Below are 24,022 nucleotides of genomic sequence, written 5' to 3'. Positions count from 1 at the left end.
GCGGCCTCTGCGTTTGGATTTGTCATTTTTCTCTTGCAAGTGAATTAAATTGATCTCAGTGGAAGAAGAGGCCCTAATTTATTTGCAGAGTAATTTTAGAATTATTTTATCTACAATTTACGATAATCCTTACTAGAAAATTTATCTCCGCCCCCCCTTTACTAAGCTATTTGTTTAGATGGGTTCAGATTACAAGGATTCAAAGACCTGTAGATGTTAACAAAATGCAGTCTAAGTCCTAGTATTGTATGAATTCCAAATTTATCTGTGGTCCAAGACATGATTGGGTGTAGAGGAAATTAGTGATAATATATATTTTTTAAGATTTTTTTATTGGGGCACCTCGGTGGCTCAGTCGTTAAGCATCTGCCTTTGGCTCAGGTCATGATCCCAGGGTCCTGGGATCAAGCCCTATATTGGGCTCTCTGCTCAACAGGAAGCCTGCTTCTCCGTCTCCCATCCCTCTGCTTATGTTCCCTCTCCTGCTGTCTCTCTCTGTCAAATAAATAAATAAAAATCTTTAAAAATTATATTTATTTATTTTAGAGAGAGAGAGCATGAGCAAACGTGTGTGAGTGTGGGGAGGGACAGAGGAAGAGGGAAAGAGAGAGAAGCAGATCCGTCGCTAAGCTGGGAGCCCCACAAGGGGCTCCATCTCACGACTCTGAGATCAGGACCAGAGCCAAAATCTAGAGTCACCTGCTTAACCAACTGAGCCACCCAGGTGCCCCGATAATGAGTGATAATATTGGTAATAGCAGCTACTGTGCATTGAGCAACTACTTTATTCGGGTGCTGTGCTTAGAAAGATACATAATATTCTCCTCTACCCTGTCGAGTAGAACCATATTCCCAGTTTAAACAGTGACACATCAAGACAAGAGAAGTCCATGACATTTCTGAAAGGGGCCCAGGTAGTACATGAAGGGAGTGGTAATCGACTTGCTCAAGAGCTTTACCTTTTGACCAGTACTTTCTAGAGCACCTCCATACTGAAAACTGCAGCTTTAAGCTCAAAGATGATTTGCTAACAACTCCTTAGTGACGGTTAAATAAATTAATGTACATAAAGCATGAAGTAAGTGTACAACAAAGAGTAACTAGTAGATTTATTATTAAGCCTTAAGATAAAAATAAGTACTGTGCTTTGGATTAGTTTTCCATCATAAATTTAGGACAGCAAACGGCCCCTCTCTAAATTAAAGGATTTTAATAAGGATAAAATATGTGAGAGTAATTTGAAAATTACTGTACAACCACTTATCATCCTCGGACAATGGCACTGTTGTGCATGAACTTATCTAAAATGTAAAATATCAGAGCGCCTGGGTGGCTCATTCAGTTAAGTGTCCAACTCTTGGTTTCTGCTCAGGTCATGATCTCAAGGTCCTGAGATGGATCTCGGATTGAGCTCTACATGCAGTGGGGAGTCTGCTTCTCTCCCTCTGCCCCTGCCCTGACTTTCTCTCTCAAATACGAATCTTTAAAATAAATAAAATAAAATAAGATGTAAGATAATCTTTTTGCCATTTGTCTATAAGAGAAGAGTAACTGTGAGAGCCAGAAACTGAGCACATGGGAAAAAAGTGTGTGCACATAGGCTAAGGGGGGGCACCTGAACGTAGCGTTCAGTTGTTTCTTAGGAGACAAGGTAGTAGGATGAGACTATTCTAAAGAGAACACCTTCTAGATAGTTCCAGTTCCCACAGTTGTGACCCATGCACTGACTGCAAGAGAGGCAGATGACCAAGGGTCCATTCTGAAAACCAAAAGTTCAAAAATGCTTGTTTTCCCATTCGCCCCTAGGCAGGCATTTAATTACCTTAGAGAGAAAATCACTTCTGGCTTCAGGAACCCATATATTTTTCCCAAGTCAGCCCCCTTTTTTAAACACTTCAAATACCTTTCCTAAATTGACGAGCCAGAAAAAAAAGAAAAGAAAAGAAAAATGTTACCTAAATTGTATAGGCTGCCCTACTGTATTAGATAAACCACGCTTGAGAACTCAACATTTGCCTCAAGGAATCGTCTGCCCCAGTTACTGCAATGGGAAGTGAGAAAATGGTCAATCCTTTCCAAGGTGGGACTTTGCATGCGGACCCAAAAGGAGGTGTAAGTTAAAGAGTTACCATCACGCCATGAACCGGCCACCTCCAGCGCTCACTGAGACTCCGCTGGAATGCATAAGCAGTCATACCCTTAAGGGCTCACAAGGCAGACCTTATCGGAACTCTGCCGGAGGAGTCCTGTGGAAGTGTTTCTTCAGACAGCTCACTTGGGAAAGCAGTTCCTAATCTGCATTTAACAGTAAAGCTATTACTTTCCCTTGACTTGCAATTGGCGTTGACCCTAATGACTGTCTAATCGACAACAAAGTGGTTCAGTAACGCTGACCTCTTCTTACCTGCGAAGAGAGACTTGAGCAGGATTGATTGAGTGGAACCTTGCACAGCCAGCTGCATTAGGCAGTGGCTTTTCCTGAACGGCTGCAGGCTTAACTTGCCGGGTCCTCGCCAGGCTCCAAGCAAGACATCCAGTAATGAAATCAGATCTCTCCTGTGGCAGGTCAGGAGCACGCGTCACATTCTCTCCCTTTTGCACTTTCAGTTTCCTTTGACATTAAGATTCTTACGCATTTTGGAGTGTCTGGGTAGCTCAGTCCTTAAGCATCTGCCTTCAGCTTGGGTCATGATCCCAGGGTCCTGGGATGGGGCCGCAATCAGGCTACCTGCTGGGCAGGAAGCCTGCTTTCCCTCCTTCACTCCCCCTGCTTGCGTCTGGCTCTCACTGCCCACCCCCCACACCCCGCCCCCGTCAAATAAATACATAAGATCTTTAAAACAAATTCTTATACATCTTTCAAATAATTGAGTCTAAAATAATACACACTGTCTCAGTTTTGAAGAAGGACCACTTGGTTCAGGGTTTGGACATTTTGGATTGAAAAATCATTGTGCTTAACTGAGAGAAAATAATTATTATCCTTTATTTAACAACGTAAAATTGTATTGAACTAATTACTTGTGTAACAACTGAACTTATGCTCTTAAAAATGACTCATATTGAGCAACATATTAGAAATGTAGATCTGACATTTTTTTTAAATCATAAATGCATTTTAAATACAGGTTAACATAACACCAATTTTAATTTTAAGCTGAATTATGATAATTGCTGTATTACAGAGGTCACTTGCAAATGGTTGGAGGCCAGGCAGATCTGTGTCTGAATCCCGCCTCTGCTATGGGTAGTTTAAGCAAATTCTTAAAGATTCTTCGTCTTTATTTTCTAATCTTTAAAATGGTACTTACAATATGTGCCCACTGACTTTAAGCCTTAAGGAAAACAATAGATAAAAGCACTCATTTCAATACTTGACAAATGGCAAGGTCTAAAAGGTCATAGATGTTATGGTTATTAGAATATTCTTAGCACATCTGTGTAGCTCAGTTGGTTAAGCATCTGACTCTGGATTTGGGCTCAGGTCATGATCTCAGGGTGGTGAGACGGAGCCCCGCCTCGGGCTCTGGGCTCAGCAGAGAACCTGCTGGAGATTCTCTCCCTCCTCCTCTACCCCTTCTTTCTCCCTGTCTCTCAAATAAATAAATATATTTTTTAAAAAGGATATTCTCTTTTTTTCATCCTGAATAGACACTAGTGATATGATATCTCTAAGTTTATTTACAGGTTAAGAAGCAGCTTGATATAGAAAATGTTTCTTACACTTTGTTCTTACCTTTCTAGTTGGCTGTAGCTTCCCCAGTCTTGTCACAGCAAGGCTACCTCTTGCTCTGATACTCTCCTACAGCCAATAAATGCTACACCACCTCTTTCTTTCTTCTGCATTCGGCCACAGCAGAAGAACAAATCTGTTACATTTCTGGTTTCCCACACTGCTTGGAGGCTCTCACTGAGTTGGGAGAGTACAGTGAAAAACGGTATGTCCCATAGCTGAGACCCCTCCCTCGGTAATTAAGCAAGCTTCTCTCCACCTGACTGTCTTTACCTGCCTGTTGTGTTGTTATCACGTATCTTTCTTGTTCCAAGTGGCCAGTTAGTAACATCTAATGTAACATATTTCAAATAGAAATGTACAGAGATCTTGATTTTTTACTGGGCGCTATTCTATAAAGTTTTAATTTGGAAAATTTCCAACATTTGCGCTGTTGACAACATAGACTAATGAACCCTACCTTCCAGCTCCCATCAGTGTTAAAATGCTGCCAGTCTTTCTCCTTCGGGGCTCCTTACCCCAACTCTGTTTTGCCAAAGCTTCTTAAAATAAGTCCTGGCCATCTTGTCCTTTTACTCCTACGCATGTCAGTGTAAATCCTAAAGAAAAAAAAAAAAAAAAAGAAGTTCTCCTATATAACCATACTTAACTAAACTTATAAGATATCCTAATATCTGCTAATATATAGCTCATATTCAGTTTCCCCATTTGTCCTAAAAATATATTTTTAGAGCTGGTCTGTTTGCATCATGATCACAGTAAGATTCACACATTAAATTTGATTTTTATGTTTCGTAAGTCCTTTCTAATCTAGAGAATTGCCCCCTCTCTCCTTTTCTCTCATGCCATTGACTTGTTAAAGAAACTGGGTCTTGTTACTCTATCAAATTTCACACATTTCAAATTTGTGTTTGTTTCCCGACAGTGTTTACTTAACTCATTTCTCTCTCATTTCTTATAAACTGGAAAACATCTCTGTAGTGTAGATTGAACCCAAGGTCAACTTTCTTGTCAGTAATACTTTCCTTTGCATTTTGAAAATTGAAGAATGTTAAGTCAGAATGTTATCTGTCATTTTAGAATCAAATTCACGCATACTGGTAGGTAAAAATTACATGTGCTTATTATGGTCACAAGCTCCTGCAGAAATGAGATCTTTACAATTGCGAGAAATGAAAAAGTATGTGCGTATGTTAAGTGTATAAAAATAAATAAAGTATTTTTCTTTTTTGTCTTTGGAGGAATAAATGAGTTGTTGACTTTATCCATGCCTGTGTTTGAGAAAGAGATCAAAAAATTTCCTCTCTCATATCATTCATTTGCTCATTCATTCAACACCACGTGCTGGGTTTTTGCTTTTGGACAGGGTCTCTGCTTAGTGCTAAATATGAAACAAACAAACAGAAAACATGGTTTGATCCTTAGCCAGAAGGAATTTGCAGTCATATAATAATGAAACTCATTAGTTTAGAATTTATTTCCCAGGGAGCAATATCAGTTGGATTATGTATCAACTGTGGTCCATGAAACTGTTCCTTAAAAAAAAGAAAGAAAGAAAGAAAGAAGACATTTCTGACATAGTTTATTGTAGTTCTAACAGTATATTTGTTGCATAAACATGATAGTAAAGCAGCCAGTAGAGAAGTAAAAAATTAAACCAACTCTTCTGGTCTATTGTATGAAAAATATCTGTGGTAAGAATTCTAGCTCCTAGAGTATTAGTAAATATATTTAGTAAATGTATTAGTAAATATTTGTTTAATATATTATTGAATGAGTTAAATTGATTGTCATTTTTAATTGTGCTATAGTACATAGATATAATCTAAGAAAATATAAGGAATATAGTCGAAAATATATCAAGTTCTAAACTTTCTGTTACATTTGCAAAAAATTAACCTAAATCAGGTGATTAAATATAAGAACAGCATATTAATTATGGAAAGTATAATCCAGATAAGTATTATAGGGGTTTAGGTATTAAAGAAAATCCTTAAACTCAATGAATTTTTGAGTAGCTCAAAATAGACCAAGTTGATAGAGAACTATGTAGCATTCTATAATTTCCCAGCTTCTCACACAGTCTACAATATGGAAGGTGTATGTTAAATATAACCTACATGAAGTATAAACTACTTTTTATTGTAGTATAAGCAGGAAAAACCAATAACCATTTAGAATAAGAAAAACTTCCTGAAAGTGTTTGAAGCATAGATTTTTCAAGAATAGATACAACTTCAGTGGGGTGACTATTCTAGTGTATTGAAGTATTCATGGGTTTCTCAAGAAATACCAACAGTCTTAATTTTACTAGAACATGGGGATTATGAAGGTAAGTCCTGAATAATGAGATTGTCATTAGCATTTGAGATCTTTTTCAAAGGGCCCTAAATGCCCTTGGATATAGACAGTATGGGACCATGAAAGATTTTCAAATAGTAGGAGAGTATGTTAGAATTAGTAACCTTAGTGAACCTCTCTGGAGGTGGTTAAAAATTAAAAACAAACTGTGTCTGTCTGTCTATCTATCTATTTATCTACCTGGAATAGACCAAGACACTAGGAAGAGGGAGAACCTGAGTGGCTCAGTCAGTTAAGTGTCTGACTTGTGATCTCAGCACCTCAGGTCTTGATCTCAGGTCATGAGTAAGCCCCACATTAGGCTCCACGCTAGAAAAGATAAAGACCCTAGGCAGGAAGTAGTTATAACTGTTTGCACAACTCTTGGTCATTTCTCAGATAACTCAGTGCAGGATTTGCAAAATAACGTTTACAGGGCTCCAGTGGCTCACAGGGAGTGTCACTGATAAATCATCACCTGCACCTGTGGGACCCCTGTTAGCACCAGTCGTCTTTACAGCCTTGACCTGAGCCTGTGATTTTGTACACAGTGTCTATATCCACCTTGACCATATGTGATAGTCAGCTAACTTACTACACAAGTTCCCCATCCAAGGTAACAGGTGGTAGCTGAAATGTAGCCCGTGGTCCACTCACTTGAGCCTTAACCCCTTTACCCAGCCACAGGCCCATGGTCATCTGTTAGAAAGAAAACCTTGCGTGAGTCTCTACGAATTGCTGTATGCACTAGCTGTGTCTCTGCTTCCAAGGCTGTCCCAGTACTCCAGGGATGGGGGCCTCTTAAGTGTTATTATCTGTCCACACTATATTGGGTCAACATCGTGATGATTAAAGATTAAACAAACAAAAACATGTTCACTGGGCTGTTGCTCTCCACAGGCTCCTAGTTTGGATCCTTGATTGCAAGGCTATGACTTAGGAAATGTTGTAGGAGGGGCGCCTGGGTGGTTCAGTGGGTTAAAGCCTCTGCCTTCGGCTCAGGTCATGATCCCAGGGTCCTGGGATCGAGTCCCGCATCGGGTTCTCTGCTCAGCAGGGAGCCTGCTTCCTCCTCTCCCTCTGCCTGTTTCTCTGCCTACTTGTGATCTCTGTCTGTCAAATAAATAAATAAATAAATAAATAAATAAATAAATAAAAGGAAATGTTGTAGGAGGCACAGAAATCATGAAATGTGTGGAGAAGCTGCTTAGAAAGTGAATATGAGTCCTTTTTGAAATATATTAATAAATAGAACAGGTGGAAATGGCAAATAGGCCATTGGAAATGTATTAAAAGCCCATGAAAAGAGGTTTAAGAAATTGGGAAGTATAGTTAAGTGTCATAAGTATGGTGATCAGAGTTGTAACTACAGATAAGAGAATAAAAGAAACCAGGGGAAAGGCATATATAGGGGAGAGTATAAATTGTGGAACACTGACTGTTTACTAATACATAGTTGAGGAAAAGCAGAAATACTAGGAATGTGTAAGAGAAAATGCAAATATTCAAAATCATCGTTTCTGGTCAGGCTATTAAATGTTCATCACTATTTTCACACATCCTGATTTAAATTTCCAACAATGTGATTGCATTTTTAAAAAGTTACCAGGCCTTGAGAAAGAATAGAAAATCACAATAACAAGGTATTACATTTTTACACATTTTCAAATCTACACACTGAAAATCTTATTTGGTGGCAGACTCTAACATATATCTTAATCCAATCTTTGGCTTAAAATCAAATTGTTTCTTTAGCAGGCTTAGAAGTAAACTTCTAAAAATGCAAAACTTATCTTCATAACTTTCTCTTTTATTTTTTAGCAAAAGATAACCACTTAAAACTTTTGCAAGACTTTTTAAAATTACATGTACACAATTTAAACCTTGAAATATATTTTTAATCAATTTAAACCATGGAGAATCAACATTCTGGGTTTGGTTACTGCTACCTGCAGCATTATTTGTTACACCAGGAGTTATGGGGTGATAGGGAGGTAAGATTGCTAAAGAAAAAAAAAAAAAAAACAAGAGAGAGAGATAGAGATAGATTTATTTACCTACTTCCCATTTGCTGATACCCCAATTTTCCTTTTCTTTCTTTTTTTTTTTTTTAAGATTTTTATTTATTTATTTGACAGACAGAGATCACAAGTAGGCAGAGAGGCAGGCAGAGAGAGAGAGGAGGAAGCAGGCTCCCCGGTGAGCAGAGAGCCCGATGCGGGGCTTGATCCCAGGATCCTGAGATCATGACCTGAGCCGAAGGCAGAGGCTTAACCCACTGAGCCGCCCAGCTGCCCCCTTTACTTTTTTTTTAAGACTTTTTTTTTTTTAATAACAGTTTTAGATTCACAACAAAACTGAGAGGAAGGTATACATATTTACCACCTTCTTCCATGCATGCCCAGCACCCCAGGGCCATAATATCAAGCCCCTCTGTAAGAATGCCTGATCTGTGACAATTGACATATTGGTACATTGTTATCACCCAGAGTCTAGAGTTTATAGTGGGACTCACTCTGAGTGGTTTACATTGTATGAGTTTGGACAAATTTATAATGACGTGTCTCCATCACTATAGCGTCATATGGACTAGTTTCATTGCTCTAAACATTCCTCAAGTTCTACCTATTCATTCCTCTTCCTCCCCTCAACCTCTGGCAGCCACTGTTCGTGTTACTGTCTCCTCAGTTTTGCCTTATCCACGACGTCGTGTACTTGGAATGATACAGTATGTAGCATTTTCAGTTTGGGCTCTTTCACTTAATGATTTGCATTTAAGCTTGAGAGTACACTCCTTTTTATTGCTAAATAATATTCTGTTGTCTGAGTACACCAGTTTGTTTATCCATTCGTCTACTGAAAGCCATCTTGGTTGCTTCCACGTTTTGGCAGTGAGGAACAACACCGCGATAAACATACACATGCAAGTTTTTAGATGAATGCCAAGTCGTGTAATTGCTGGATTGTGTAGTAAGAATATGTTCAGTTTTTTAGCAAACCACCAAACTGTCTTCCACAGTCGCTGGATGATTTTGTATTTCTGCCAGAAATGAATGAGTATTGCTTCTACTCTACATCTTCACCAGCATTTGGTGCTGTCAACATATTGGACTTTAGCCATTCTAATAGGTATGGGGTGGTATACATGTATATCTATCACTGCTGTGTGGTAGGATCTCATTGTTTTCATTTGCATTTCCCTGACAACAAATGATGTAGAGAGTTTCTCCATATGCTCATTTGCAATTTGCCTATCTTCCTTGGTGCGGTATCTTTTGAGGTCATTGATCCATTTTTAAATTGGATTGTTTCTCTTATTGTTGAGTTTTAAGAGTACTTTATATCTTTTGAATAACAGTCCTTTATCGGTTGTATTATGTGCAAATATTTTCTCCCAGTCTGTGGCATTCTCTTGACATTGTCTTTCACAGAGCAGAAGTTTCTAATTTTAATGAAGTTCAGCTTATCCTTATTTCTTTTGTCAATCCTACTTGCTCTCTTATATCTCAAAAGTCATTGCCATATTTAAGGTCATTTAGATTTTCTCCTAGGTTATCTTGTATGGGTTTTATAGTTTTGCATTTCAAGTAACTTTTTATGAAGGATGTCAGATTCATTTGTTTTGCATATGGATATCCAGTTTTTAAGCACCACTTGCTGAAACAACTCTCTGTTTCTTTGTCAAATTCAGTTGAACACATTTGTGTGGTATGTTTCTGGGCCTCTATTCTGCTCCATCCAGATATTTCTCAGAGAACCAATCTTACTTTTTCTGGTAGTAAATATTTGTCATAGTGTTTTAAGGATAGATAGAACATTAGAGGGTAGATAGAATTCAACACAAGAACTTTACCTCAGTTATGGAAAGTAATATTAAGACAGGCATTATAGAAGTTTAGGGAATGAAATATATAGTTCAATTTGTATAGTAGTAGGTCAAAGTGAGTTGATAAGTGAGTGATACTGAAAGTGGAACTTAAAGGATAAATAAAACGTAACATTCATTTCATTCCTCTGTCAAAAATTTGCCAAACCCCTCCAAGAACCAAATGTTGGCTGAATTAATAGGCAAACCACTGCTAGCTACCATTCACAAAGATAAACTTAAAATGGATGAAAGACCTCAGTGTGAGCCAGGAATCCATCAAAATCCTAGAGGAGAATTTAGGCAGTAACCTCTTCAACATCAGCCACAGTAACTTCTTTAAGACACGTCTCCAAAAGCAAGCAAAACAAAAGCAAAACTGAACTTTTGGGGCTTCATCAAGATAAAAAGCTTGAAACTAAGAGGCAGCCCACAGAATGGGAGAAGATATTAGCAAATGGTATTACAGATAAAGGGCTGATATCCAAGATCTATAAAGAACTTCTCCAACTCAACACTCACAAAACTAATAACCCAGTCAAAAAATGGGCAGAAGACATGAAGAGATACTTCGCTAAAAAGGACATACGAATGAATGGCTAACAGACACATGAAAAAATGTTCAACATCACTAGCCATCAGGGAAATACAAATCAAAACCACAATGAGATACAACCTTACACCAATGAAAATGGCAAAAATTAACAAAACAGGAAACAACAAATGTTGGGGAGGATGTGGAGAAAGGGGAACCCTCTTCCACTGTTGGTGGGAATGTAAATTGGTGCAACCACTGGAAAACAGTATAGAGGCTCCTCAAGATGTTAAAAATAGAGCTACCCTATGACCCAGCAGTTGCACTACTCGGTATTTACTCCAAAGATACAGACGTAGTGAAAAGAAGGGGCACATGCACCCCAGTGTTCATAGCAGCAGTGTCCACAGTAGCCAAACTGTAGAAGGAGCGGAGATGCCCTCCAACAGATGAGTGGATAAAGAAGTTGTGGTTCATATACACAATGGAATATTACTCAGTCATCAGAAACAATGAATACCCACCATTTGCATTGACATGGATGGAACTGGAGGGGATTATGTTGAGCGAAAGACAATCATCTTACGGTTTCATTCATATGTGGAACATCAGCAATAGCACAGACGACCATAGGGGAAGGGAGGGAAATTCAAAGGGGGAGAAATCAGAGAGGGAGACGAACCATAAGAAACTATGGACCCTGAGAAACCATCTGTGGATTTCAGAGGGGAGGAAGGTAGGAAGGGGGGTAGCAGGGTGATGGGTATTGAGGAGGGCAGGTATTGTGATGAGCACTGGGCATTATACTTAACTAAGAATCATTGAACACTGCATCAAGGACTAATTATGTACTATACAGTGGCTAAAACACACAAAAAAGAAAAGAAAAGAAAAGAAATCACCTTTTGAAGAAAAGAATTCTTGTAGCAACTGTGTCTGTCACACGCAAACAGAAAATCACTTGTCACTACATTTCTGAACTGCACTTTATTAAATAAAAGGTTAATAAAAACAAAACAAAACAAAACAAGACATAGCTCCAGGCATAGTTCCTGTCTTCATAAATCTTACATTCATGATCAAGAAGTAAACAGTAAATGAGTTATCTGTAACGTAATGTTAGGTATTTATAAGTCCTATAGGACTTATAAGTCCTATAGGACTTATAAATACATAGTACTTTATAGTACTATAAAGTACGATAAGTACATGAAGAAAACACTACTCACATTTTATACACACACACACACTGACATAAATATACTCAAGATAAAATATATATATATATATATATATATATAGAGAGAGAGAGAGAGAGAGAGGTATTTTAGGAAGGGTAATTCATCAGTTAGTTTCTCTCAGGAATTGATCCTGAAAGGAAAAAGGAAAGATGCAATTGGGGAATGTGGATTCTACACAGAAAAGACAACACACGTAAAGGCCGTGAGACAGGAATATGCTTAATTTTGAGGAACATCAGGGAGGTCAGTACTGCCGTGTGGTAAACAAAGGAGGAAATGAGAGAAATGTGGTCAGATTATCTAGGATCTTATCAGAGAAGATTATTAGTAAGGGTTGGTTTTAGCAAACGGGCTTAGGTGTAGAAAAGACTCATACATGGGAATAAAAATAGGATGTTTGGAAATTTTCCAGCGACTCATTATCACTTGCATTTTACAAATGGGAAAGGATTAAGAAGTAGCAGTGGCTAGATTGTAAGCAGCTTGAGAGGGGACCCATGCAAGGCGTTTAGGTTGGAGGATGTTTAGTCATATGTGGGTTTCAGCAGGATCTCTATGAGCAGAGTGGAGAATCAGTTGGAGGGGGGAGAGGGGAGGCCAGGAACCAGCTAGGAGACCATTAGAGCAAGATAAACAAATGAGCAGATTGGAACAGAAGGGTAATCCTCTGGTCAACAAAAACACATTTTAAGGTTCAAAAGAGAATAAAAAAATGGATCCTTTAGTATTAGTGTCTTGCATACAAAAAGTTCTCAATCTATACTTGAAGGAGTTGGTTAGTGTAATTTGAAATTTGTACTAGATAAAAATAAAGATGGAGAAACCCTTACTTAGTCACAAAGAAAAAAACATGGTTCTTGTAAAAATGAGAGTGGTGAGGCTTAAACATGGATGAAAATATTCTAAAACACTGGGGAAGAGTTCTATGAATATTAGTTTAACTTGACAGTAAGTGAATATAATGAAATTTTTATTGTCCCGAAACGGAATAATTCTGACACTTAGTGGGCAGTGTTGTTCAAGGTAATAGGGGAAATAGAGATTTAATTAGTGGGATCAACTGTAATGATAATGAAGACTTTGGATGAAACCCTGCTGGTCATTGCAATCTATCAAATAATTCTGCATAACTTGATGACTTTATCCAAGGCCTTTCCCATCCCTTCAGGCACAGTAAAAACCATTTGGAAACATTTCATGGAAGAGTAACACAAACAATTAAGGTGTAATATGGCTAAATGACAGTTTAAAAACACTTAAAAGTCTTAATTGAAATGAAAATACTTCTAGGACTGGCTTGAGGTGGTGGAAGAATTACTTAGATTAATGTGAGTAAAATAAGAGATAATGGCATGGAATTAAGTAAATTATGCTGACCCTAGGGTTTGTGGATCATCAAACATACAAATGAAAGTATGAAAAATCACTGTTTCTTTGGAGGGTTTAAGTATAATGATATTCCACTGAATGTTCCAGGGGAGAAAATTCTTTAGAATATAGAATAATGGGCATATTCAAACTTTTAAAATTATCCCTCCAAGTGATATCATATAGAGACAGTCATATTTTTGAAAGGCATATTTTCCTCTTGTAGCTCCTCAGTGCGACAAATTCAAGTTGAGTCATTTGGATGAGTGTTTAAAATGTTCAAGGGGCGCCTGGGTGGCTCAGTGGGTTAAGCCGCTGCCTTCGGCTCAGGTCATGATCTCAGGGTCCTGGGATCGAGTCCCGCATGGGGCTCTCTGCTCAGCAGGGAGCCTGCTTCTCTCTCTCTCTCTCTCTGCCTGCCTCTCCATCTACTTGTGATTTCTCTCTGTCAAATAAATAAATAAAATCTTTAAAAAAATAAAATAAAAAAAATAAAATGTTCAAGAAATCAGGTATTACAAATACCTAGAGTCCAAATGATGCCTCACACTGTCTGCTTGAAAAGAAAGAAATCAAAGCCAAACAAGTGACTGTACACATGGAAAAACAACAGAATGAACCTTTACATTTCGGGTTTATAGTGTTTTTCATTAACTTTATCCAGCCTCTTCTTTTGCTCAGAGAATGGTACGTGGATGAGTAAAGGTGGGGGAGGGGCGCCGGTGGGGGAGATTAGTCTGAAATAGTTCTCTGTAGAAGGAAATTAGAAACACTGTTATGGGTGAGTTCATTGTTGGTAATGCCATTAGCATTTGGGCATTAACAAAAATCTCATATAGGTGTGCATGTTATACAAATATATATAATTTACTTATAAATAAAGGGGCATATAAATACTTATACCACTTTTGGTTATAGTCTTTTATGGTAAAGAGTTAACTCTCATCAAACCTTCATTACTCTCTCCTGTACCCCGCCCCGCCCCCCTTTACAAAAGGCCCAGCAGCCAAACCTCTACCACCGAGGGGGAAAACAAAACAAAAAATAAACTTCTCTAAATTAACTTATAACTAGTCCAGCAGGAATGTTAATATTTCAGAGCATAGCTCTGCACATTTCGCGGTGAGGCATCTGATATCTTTATTCCAACCACGGCAACAACATCAGTGAGTTTTCTTCCCCTTCTTCAAATGCTTGTTATTTTCAACTCCTTATAGAGATAGAGATGGCAAATTCTGTTTATCCCATTCTTAAATATAATGAGATTAAAAATCATTTGAGGAATGTCTAAAGAATAACAGGAAAAGTAAAGATAATGATTAAACATGGGAAAAGAAAGAATATATATACATATATATGTGTGTATATATATATACATTTTTTTTATTTTTATTTTTTTTTAATTTGAGAGAGAAAGAGCACAACAGTGGAGAGTAGCAGGCAGAGGGAGAAGCAGGACTCAACCCCAGGATCCAGGACCCTGGGATCCTGACCCCATTGGAAGGCAGACACCCAACCGACTGAGCCACCCAGGCATCCCTAAGTTTTAAGTATATTATGAAGACTTCAACAGTAAACACTAAAGGAATTAAAATAGCAACATAAAATGGTGGCTAGGACAGAAGAGAAAGAAATCAGGGAATTCTCACCTATCATAACAGAAATAGATATATAGATATATACACACACATACATTCACACGGTGATTGATTTTAATGAATCAAGAAACTGCCCAGAGATACAGAAGTAACTAGCAAAGGAACTAGAAGCAAAGACAGTTAAAAGTATTTGCCTCTAGGAAACAGCACTGGGAATGGGTAAGGATGCAACTGGGACCATTGTTTTTTATTATACTTCTGTACTATTATTAGTAAAATTTCTTTGTGTAACAACATAGTAGCATTATAAAATTATTCATTCTATATAGAAATTTTTAAAAGGCAGGCAATCTTAATTATAGTATTTCCCTTATGTGTTGGAATGAGGTCATGCCTTATAGACCAGTATCCTAAAAGCCTAGAAATGTTTAAAACTCTATATTTTAATTTATTAAAATTTATTAAATTTATTATAATAAATTTATTATAAAATAAAATTAATAATTTTAATTAAATTATATTTAATTTAATATCATTTTATGGGTTTAAAAATACTTTACTTGAAAGAGTGGATGTATAGTTCATAATAGGTGGACTGTATACTGTGAGTCATCTAATATATCTCTTAAAGAGTAATAATAATTTAGAATTTGTTTTCTGAAATGAACTTTTGGCTCATAATCTTTTTCTCTACTAGTTAAGTAATAAGATGTTATTACTTAACCAATTAACAGATATAATTTTATAAGTATTTACTGAGAACATAAGCCTGATTTTACATTTCTGCATTGCCTTCCAAGAATACATGCTTACCTTTTTTTTTTCTTTCTTTCTTTCTTTTTTTTTTTTTTGAAACTTTTATTTCCGCCTACTAGTTTCAGCAACTTTTATAATGGGGATGTTCAGACTAATCCAAAGGGCAATTTGCACTTAACCTTTTTGAACGGAATTCCCTAAGCAGGATGTCTCAGCAGCTCATTTACAATTCTTACTATAGACAACAGACTACAGCTTGTCTCCAGGATTGGCTTTATGAATTGTAACCACAGGAGGAGACAGTAAAGGTTTTGCATTCATCGCATCTTGGCAGAGGGATTATACCTCAAGCAGCTTTCCCTGGAGTCCAGTCAAATAGAATCAGGGGTGAGGAAATTACTGACCTTTTTCTACCGAGCTGCCATGAACCTCATGCAAAGAGGCCCTTTGCCGAGGAAGGGGAAAAAAATGACTTGAGTGTCTTTCCCTGATCTATAACGAAGTCTCTGTCTCTGTCGATTTTTCTTCTGCTTGAGCTCTCATGCTGTCTGTCTGTCTTGTCTTTCTCTCTCTCCTTTGGCTCTCTCTCTATGTATGTATGATTGACTGACCATATTGGGGACAACACAAAGTCAGTATTCTTGAAAAATCCTGGTGTGAGCCATAGAACGGGTGGGGCACTAGTCTACAGCTACCCCCTTAATTGGCTTTTCTGTAGCACCCTTCCCCCCCAATCCTATTGTGGGAGCAACACTGTCTATTTCTCAAAGGACTTACTACTTGGACTAAAAACGAGCTAGAGGAAGCAAATGAATCCATGAGATCTTGAGGTAATTACAGGCACATAATAAACATTTAATGGAATAAAGGATAAATGCAGCTGGGCATAGTCCTTGGAACCACAGTAAAACAAATGTTAATAAAACATGATACTTTGAGGCATTAGGCCATTAATTCCAATGGATGATTAATGGAGGATGTATTTCAGTGTCAACATTAAAATTTGATCTTCATTTTTAGCATCTTCAGAAATAGAAATCTGAGGTGTAGACCTTCTTTAGCAGAGAAATATTTTATTTGAGAAATGCTTTCACCTATTCTATGCAACTTATTGAAACTCTTCTTTAAACTGTGAACATTGAATATTCCATAATTCCAAATAAGAATACTGAGGTCAGACTAGAATTTTAAACACTATATAGAGATTTCACTTGTCCATTTTTTTTTGAAGAAAAGGTCCCAGTAGTCCTAATATTATCTATATCTATATCTATATCTGTATATAATCTACACATACACACACACATATGTTTGGTTTCACACCTACCTTGGGTTTTAAAGACATTTTTCTCAACCTGGCTTTGAAGTTCTATGTAACTAGGGGTAAGATAAGAATTCCCAAATGAAAATATCATAGAAAAAGCTAATGTGTGTGACTATGCCTCACAGAGTCATTGATTTTTATCGTAGGTGCTCACTAAACATTATTTTCAAATTTCAGTTAAGAGGAAGGAATTTTCATTTCAGGGTTCAGCTTAACTAAGGACATGGTTTGTGCAGGTTTTGACTGATTTCTTGAAGTAGATGGAGTGAATATTAATCTTTTCAAGACATGGGTATCACTAAAAGAAGGTATAGAGAATGAGAGAAATACAGTTTTTCTTAGAAAAGTACTTTAATTCTGCATTCTCTCATGTCTATGGAAACTACAGGATATCAGTGGCTCCGAGGGGCTTATCTGTGGATCTGTTCTCTCAGTTTCTGGACTTCCCTACGTAGGCATGTATTTTTCATTTGTATGTATTTAAAAATAAGCAAGGTCTTACTTGATACTTCATTAAGTCTTCTTTCATGACAACTCAGTGTCCATAGATAACATGTTTTTAAACTTCTGTATGTTTACCACACTGGCAAAATCAAACCGAGAGTCGTGGTCTTGGCCATCTACCGAGTGCTCTTTGGGGGCTGTCGTGGCCTTGGGAATTTGGTCCCTCTGGTGTACAAGGAGAGGAATGTCCTCACTTGGTCGGGGTGGGGGGTTAGGAATGCAGAGAGGGTGACAGGACTGAGAAAGGGTGATCCCTCTGTCTTTGTCTGAAGTCCTGTTCCAGCAGGATCCACAATCACCCGCCGGCTGCCGGAGCTCCCGCAGGGTTGGGAGAAAGATGGTGCTTGGATCCTGTTCTCTAGTTCTCATTTCCCAGTGAAGATCTCTGGAACTTCTCACCACCCCATCCTCGGAAGGTGTTATGAACTTTTTAGTGCAAAAAATGTGTGACTTTTATAAGAATCGCTTAACTTTAAATCTTTTTTTTAAATTTTTTTAACGATTTCATTTATTACGTGCACACACGTGTGCACACACACACACACAGCACTAACATGGGAGGGGTAGAGGGAGAAACAGGCTTCCAGATGAGCTGGGAGCCTGATGGAGGGCTTGATCCCTGGGCCCTGAGATCATGACCTGAGCCAAAGGCAGACACCTAACCGACTGAGCCACCTAGGCGCCCCACTTGTCTTTAAATACTATGAGGATCTTTACTTTTGTGTATTCGAAATTTGTATATTAGACTTCTAAATAATTTTTAGAAGTGCCTTACTTAGGGAAAAAACAAAATAAAACCCTGCTTATGTAGCTATTACTAAATTTATGCATGGGCAAAAGATATAAAAGATATTATAAGTTAGTTTTCCATCCTCAAAATAATCTTTGGGGTGATCTCACTTAGTAATCAATAGCCCCACCATGTCTGAAGAGAATCAAGAACTATTCACATACATTATCTACTGTCATAGAGAAAAGATGGAGTGGTCTGCTACTAGCATCAGTAACCTCATTTTTCTGTAATCAGCCAAAAAACAAAATAACAAAACAAAACAAAAAAACCCCCAAAACAAACAACGAAAAAAACCAAACCACTTTCCCCTCAGACTTAAATGAAAAATTTTCATTTCACCTCCTATCAAAGTGATGCCAAACTAATAGCTAAAGTCACCAGAAACCCTTATACTGGCCAGCTTCTCGGTTCAAAAATAATCACATTATACTTAAAACACCAGTTCCGGGACACCTGGGTGGTACAGTCGGTTAAGTGTTGGACTCTTGATCTCAGTTCAGGTTCTGATCTTGGGGTTGTGGGATCGAGCCCCGCACTGGGCTCTGCACTCAGTGGGGAGTCTGTTTCTCTCCCCCCCACCACTAGTGCTCTCTCTTTCTCTCTCAAATAAATAACTCTTTAAAACAAACAAGAAAAACCACCAGTTTCTATTTTCCACATAGTGTCTGATGATCCCTACATCGGTGTATGCCGGAAGATAACACAGCCCTTTAAAGATCCCAGAATCTATCTTTCCTATCTCTACATCTGTCTAAAACCAACCGGGGGAAATACTTTGAGTTCTTTTGGAAATGTTGAGAGTTAAATAAACCACATGGAGTAATTTCTGCCTCAGAGGAAAGCTTCCTGGGATGTGTGAATAGGAAAACAGAAGTTAGTTGAAACAGGTCTGTCAGAAACTTTTTTCTCGTATTTAACTGTGACACATAAAGCTACTTCAGAACCCATTACTACATCCTTTTTACCTCTCTAGAAGACATGTGCTGCAATCTAATTCTAACAGGACGCGTCCCTTGAAAGTCACTTGTAAGTAAAAATCACATCTGTTCTTTGTTCTGATCAGTTGAATTATTTTCTGCCTTCTCATGAAGCCAGACCATCACTGGGCCTTCTTGTCCAGAAAGCTACTCGAAATAATGCAGAAATCATGAATTTACTGAGTCTATTAAAACATCCAGTTTTTCACAGGGAAAGTCCTATTCATTCTCTAGAATATCTAAGGCCAAAAACGAAGGCATGATTCAGCCCTCAGGACTGGGCAGTTGTCCAGGTGTGAACGTTGCCGAAGCCTTTTTAAAAATCCTCTTTAAAATTCAATTTTAATGAAACAAACTGCTAGAGATGTGCCAAGAAAATTGTTCCTTAACATTTGCCTGCAGGATCATGACCCCTAATGTCTTTATCAGGCTGCTAACTTCTGGGCAGCCAGAAGAGGCCCGCATTCATGAAATCTCTTAGCAGATGCACTGCTTGAGGGGAGGGACAGTGATGTCATTTGAGAACTGCCGCCGATGAACACTGCTAACTTGCGAATTATTCCAAGTCCATTAAGGGAAACTAATGACACCTTTATTAGCTAATGTGCTTCACCTGCAAATGTAACAGTTACATTCTGAATAGATTTGGGCAGACAGAAAAAACAAGCTTTTATGCACCCCAGTTTCGTGTTATACTATTTACACAATTTGTTTAGCTCTCTGTCTCTCTCTCTGGGAAATCCATCTCTGTCAGTGTAAGTTACCAGACCTCATTTATTTGCTTTCTGTCTCCCCTCATTCAGCTACAGGGATTTCACACTCTGTTCCCCACTTCTGCATTTTCTTCTTAGACTCAGAACCATACTTGAGTTAGACAAGGACATCTCTCTAGAATTAAGACTATGGCACGGGATGGAGGGCGGGGGTGATTTTATGATTGCGATAACAAACGTTTTCAAATATTTAGTTAGTTTTTGTGAAGATGAAAGGTTTCACGGATTTCCCCCTCAAGGCATTTTAGCATATTGTGCTGGGCTATTTTCAGGTCTGGGGTTTGGTGATAGTAGGTCTTCCAAATGTGCGTCAGTATTGGAGCACTTTGGTGGCTCAGTCTGTTGAGCGTCTGCCGTGGGCTCGGGTCGTGATCCCAGGGTCCCGGGATGGAATCCTGCATTGGGCCCCTTGCTCAGTGGCAAGGCTGGAGAGTCTTCTGCTTCCTCTTCCTCCCCCTGCTGCTCCTGCTCTCTCTTTCTCAAATGCATAAGTAAAATCTTTAAAAAAATAAATAAATAAAAAGTGTCAGCATTTGGGTTTTTTCCCTAATTTCATGGAGCACATGAGCTAAGTTGCTGCTCTAAGACTATGTCAAGTGAAAACCATCTACATGAATGGAGGCAACTCATGGACAGCCTGGCCATTGCATTGGGGGTGTAGCTTTTTTGCAGTGCTTGTCATCTGGGGACTTTTTGGGATTTCCATTCCCACCAACCTTCTGAGACTCTCCCAGGTAATCCCATCTCTGAATCCAGAAGTGGAGAGAGATAGTGCCGTTCAGAATACCCTCGGTATCTCTCTTCTTCTACTTATTTTTGAATTGTGTTGCTGTGATGTCTTACCAATTTATTTAAACACGCTTCTTAAAATCAGCCCTCTTTTCCCATCAGTTCAACACCATGAAACACTCACTTCTTGATTTTGTTTTTTTTCGTGTGCATGTGTGACTTTCTGTTTTTTGTTTTCTGTTTTTTTTTTTTTTCTAAATCCACCCCCTACCATTCGTATAGTCTGTCATTTGGATGACACGACTCCATCTGTTTTACCCGCCCTTTCTGTGATTTTTTAATTTAAATGATTGACTTCGGGTTCCCGAATAATCGGCAACAGCCATAATGAATACCTTGGGATCTGTCCCTTCTCACCCTTTTCCGCTCAGTCATAATTACGCAGGGTCCCCGGTGGGTTGACAGTCATCGCAGACGTGCGTGGACTACCAGGCAGGAGGTGGGCGGGGGGGGGGGGCTGGCCGTGGTGGCGGATCTTGTGTTCCTCTTTTTGCATTGCTAGAATTCCAAAGAACATGCTCAACTTTTCTGCTCCTCTCTCTGGAGAAGATGAAAACTAGAGGGGTTGATTATTTTCTACCCTAGGTTTGGGTTTAGGAAGATGAGGCATTTCTCATGTCTAGCAACAGGCTTGGGTTTTCAACCTGTAATTTTCTTCTGTCAGCCAAGCACACACAGAGTGTGCAGTCAGCAGTGGGAGGTAACAGGGATTCTGGGAATAAGAGCAATCTGCCTCATCTGGCCTTCAGTAGTAGAAGCACCATGGTGTCTCATTAAAAGGTCTTCTCCTTTCCTTCGGGTTTCTTCCAATAGTGCCGAGGCAGATTGGCCGTATTAGCATCGCTCTGCTGCTGGTAGCTGCTGTAAACAGATCTTAACTTGATATACATGTGCGCTGTTTCTCTGATAGTTGTCATTTCCAGAGTGGTTGCAGCTGTTCCCAAGGCTGCTACAAAGTACCTTTTAACCAAGAATACCGCTGCTTCCCTGCTGTAAGCAACTGTGGTTGGCTCCGTGATTCATCAGCTGTATTCTGACACCGTGGATGTATAGAGTAAAAAGGGAATACTTTTTTTCCCTTTGATTCCATTAGGGGATGCAGCACTGACTCACAGCTGGAAACAAATTAAAGTCGTTTTTTTCTGATAATACAATGAAAGTGGTTTCCAAGTAAAGATCCTATTCAAATTATTCACGATGTTTTTCCTTCTAGGGGTACGTATCTTTATTTGGCAGATTAGATTGGTTTGCATTTAAATGTTGCTAACAAAGAGAGCTATTGCCTTATGCCGCCTGGCAAGGGGATGGTTTGGGACAGTGTTCCGCGCACACCTGCCTGGTGGATGGCTCTTCTGGGACCTGCCCCTTTTTCAGCCACCCTCCTTTAATCTCGAATTAACAGTACATTTTCAAGTCATGAGGATAATTCCTTTATTTTAATGATTTCTTTACAAAGATTTAAATTTCCATTTGTTTCTTTTTTTACACCTGCGTGTGCATTCTGCAATGCTTCTGTTTCCTACCGTATAGGCCAAATTTCTGTTGTCAACTCTGAAACTTAACTGTGATTCTTTCACCAAATATATTTGAAATGCCCTCAGGTAATGCAAGCCCTTCTTCCTTCCAGGAGGTCTGCTTTTCTCCTCTTCTTTCAATTAGGATGAAACAGTAACAGCAGCACCAAGGTAAGACCAACGGTGCCTTTGGTTTCGCTGAGTGTTTTGAGTAGTTCACTGTCATTGGACAGCACAAAACACAAATATAGATCTCCTATGTCCTTTAGGTCTGTCATGCATTTGCCTTTTTGCTAGTGGCTTAAGTTTTTGCTCTTCTAGAAATCTTTGCCTCCATAAGAGAGTACAGAAGCTATCGAGAAAGTAGTTTACCTAAAATTAACCATGAAAATGAACCAGGTGAGAAAACACCCAGACACACACTGGAGCCCCTGTTTCCCTCCCATACCCCCTACCCTTCGCTGGTGTGGACCTCAATGCTGAGAATCAGCCTGGGCTCAGGTGTTTCTTACTGGGACTTGGGTGGCAGTTAATGTACTTGGCAAGCACACAACAGCTGCTTTCCTTCACCTGTAGGCATGGTTATGGCGCTCTCACGTTCAGTGTGTGTCTTGGCAAGGCTGATAATTTGGTGGGTGTCTGTGGGCTTTTAGCTCATCTGTGCAGTTCTCTGCTGACAACTTTGTTCCTACATCCTATCTCTACCCCACAGGGATGCACTCTTTGAAATTACAGTATTCTCTTAAGAAGTTGAAATACAGCCTATCAGGGTTCATAGGCTCAGGTTCCCAACATCTCATACTGAGATTCTTAGTTCCTAAGAAAGGGGACAAAGACTTACATTGCCATTGTGCTACGATTTCTGTTAGCTAAGTTTAAAGGTACTTTGCTGTGCTTTGATTAAGAAAATGGATCATATCTAAAGCATAGCTCTTATTTTTTATGTTGACTTTTCGCTTTTGAATTAGACATATTTCATTAAGTCAGTAATAACCATATGCTTTATGTCATCTCACAGCCTAGGGGAGTGATCGGTGGCCAATACTGGTGTTCACATCTCATTATTCTTTGGCTCCAAAATCAAACAGGGCAATAGCTAAAACTCTCACATGATGGTTGATCAGTGACCCAATGAAATGAGCTGTTGAAAACATAATTCCTGTCCATAGGGGCTCTGTGTATAATTCATGATGTGAGTGATTACAGATAGTATCCTTGCTGGCAGTGTCAGACAGGAGGCTAGCGGTTAATGGTCCATGGAGATTTAACTACCCATATTCCCAAAGGTGCTCCTTGTAGGGCAAACACGAGGTCCAATAATGGAAGGCATTAGGAACTTCCATTTCCAATGCTTCTCTGCCTGTTATGGGAGCAAGTAAATTTATGTTATGAATCCTGCCTCCATATTCACATACAGTATCTTCTAACTCAATTTTGTGATAATATATGTATTTATAACAATGACTAAAACACGTATTTTGTTGCGTTCGGTCATAGTACGCCTGCCCTTCCCCTGTCCTATCTCTAAATTGAGCGGTGACTAAAAGATACAGCTAATCTACCAATTAATGATAGTTATGATGCTTAACTGTAGATAACTTATACATACTGGACGCTTTACTTTGTCAACGCCTTCTGGTACAGTTTTAAGTATCTAATGTCTTAAAGTATTTTACAGCCATTTTATGTGGTTGATATTAAAACTATTTTATATGGGAGAAAACTGTGATCATTAGAACCGAAAACCTCATCATGTCTGGACAAATGAAATGATACTAACAGGAAAAGTTTAAGAGTGCACAAAGGTGATGGGCTTGTGTGGAAAGCCTATAGTTAATGAGGTTTTTCAAAGGCAACTACAACAGCCCAGGAATCTGGAGTGAATAAATTGTGTGCTAAGCTTCCTCATTTT

At 38.7% G+C, this 24,022-nt stretch overlaps 1 long non-coding RNA gene across 2 annotated transcripts in view; it reads left to right on the top strand.

Annotated features, from left to right (window-relative positions):
* LOC116581878 overlaps positions 1–24,022 on the top strand; it is a 1,012,116-nt gene that overhangs the window by 698,400 nt on the left and 289,694 nt on the right. The gene's annotated exons all lie outside the window — the stretch shown is intronic.

The sequence above is a fragment of the Mustela erminea genome, chromosome 21 (assembly GCF_009829155.1).
Source record: "Mustela erminea isolate mMusErm1 chromosome 21, mMusErm1.Pri, whole genome shotgun sequence".
Taxonomy (NCBI): Eukaryota; Metazoa; Chordata; class Mammalia; order Carnivora; family Mustelidae; genus Mustela; species Mustela erminea.
Note: the sequence above shows the minus strand (reverse complement) of the source record. Positions and strands in the feature narration are given on the sequence as shown.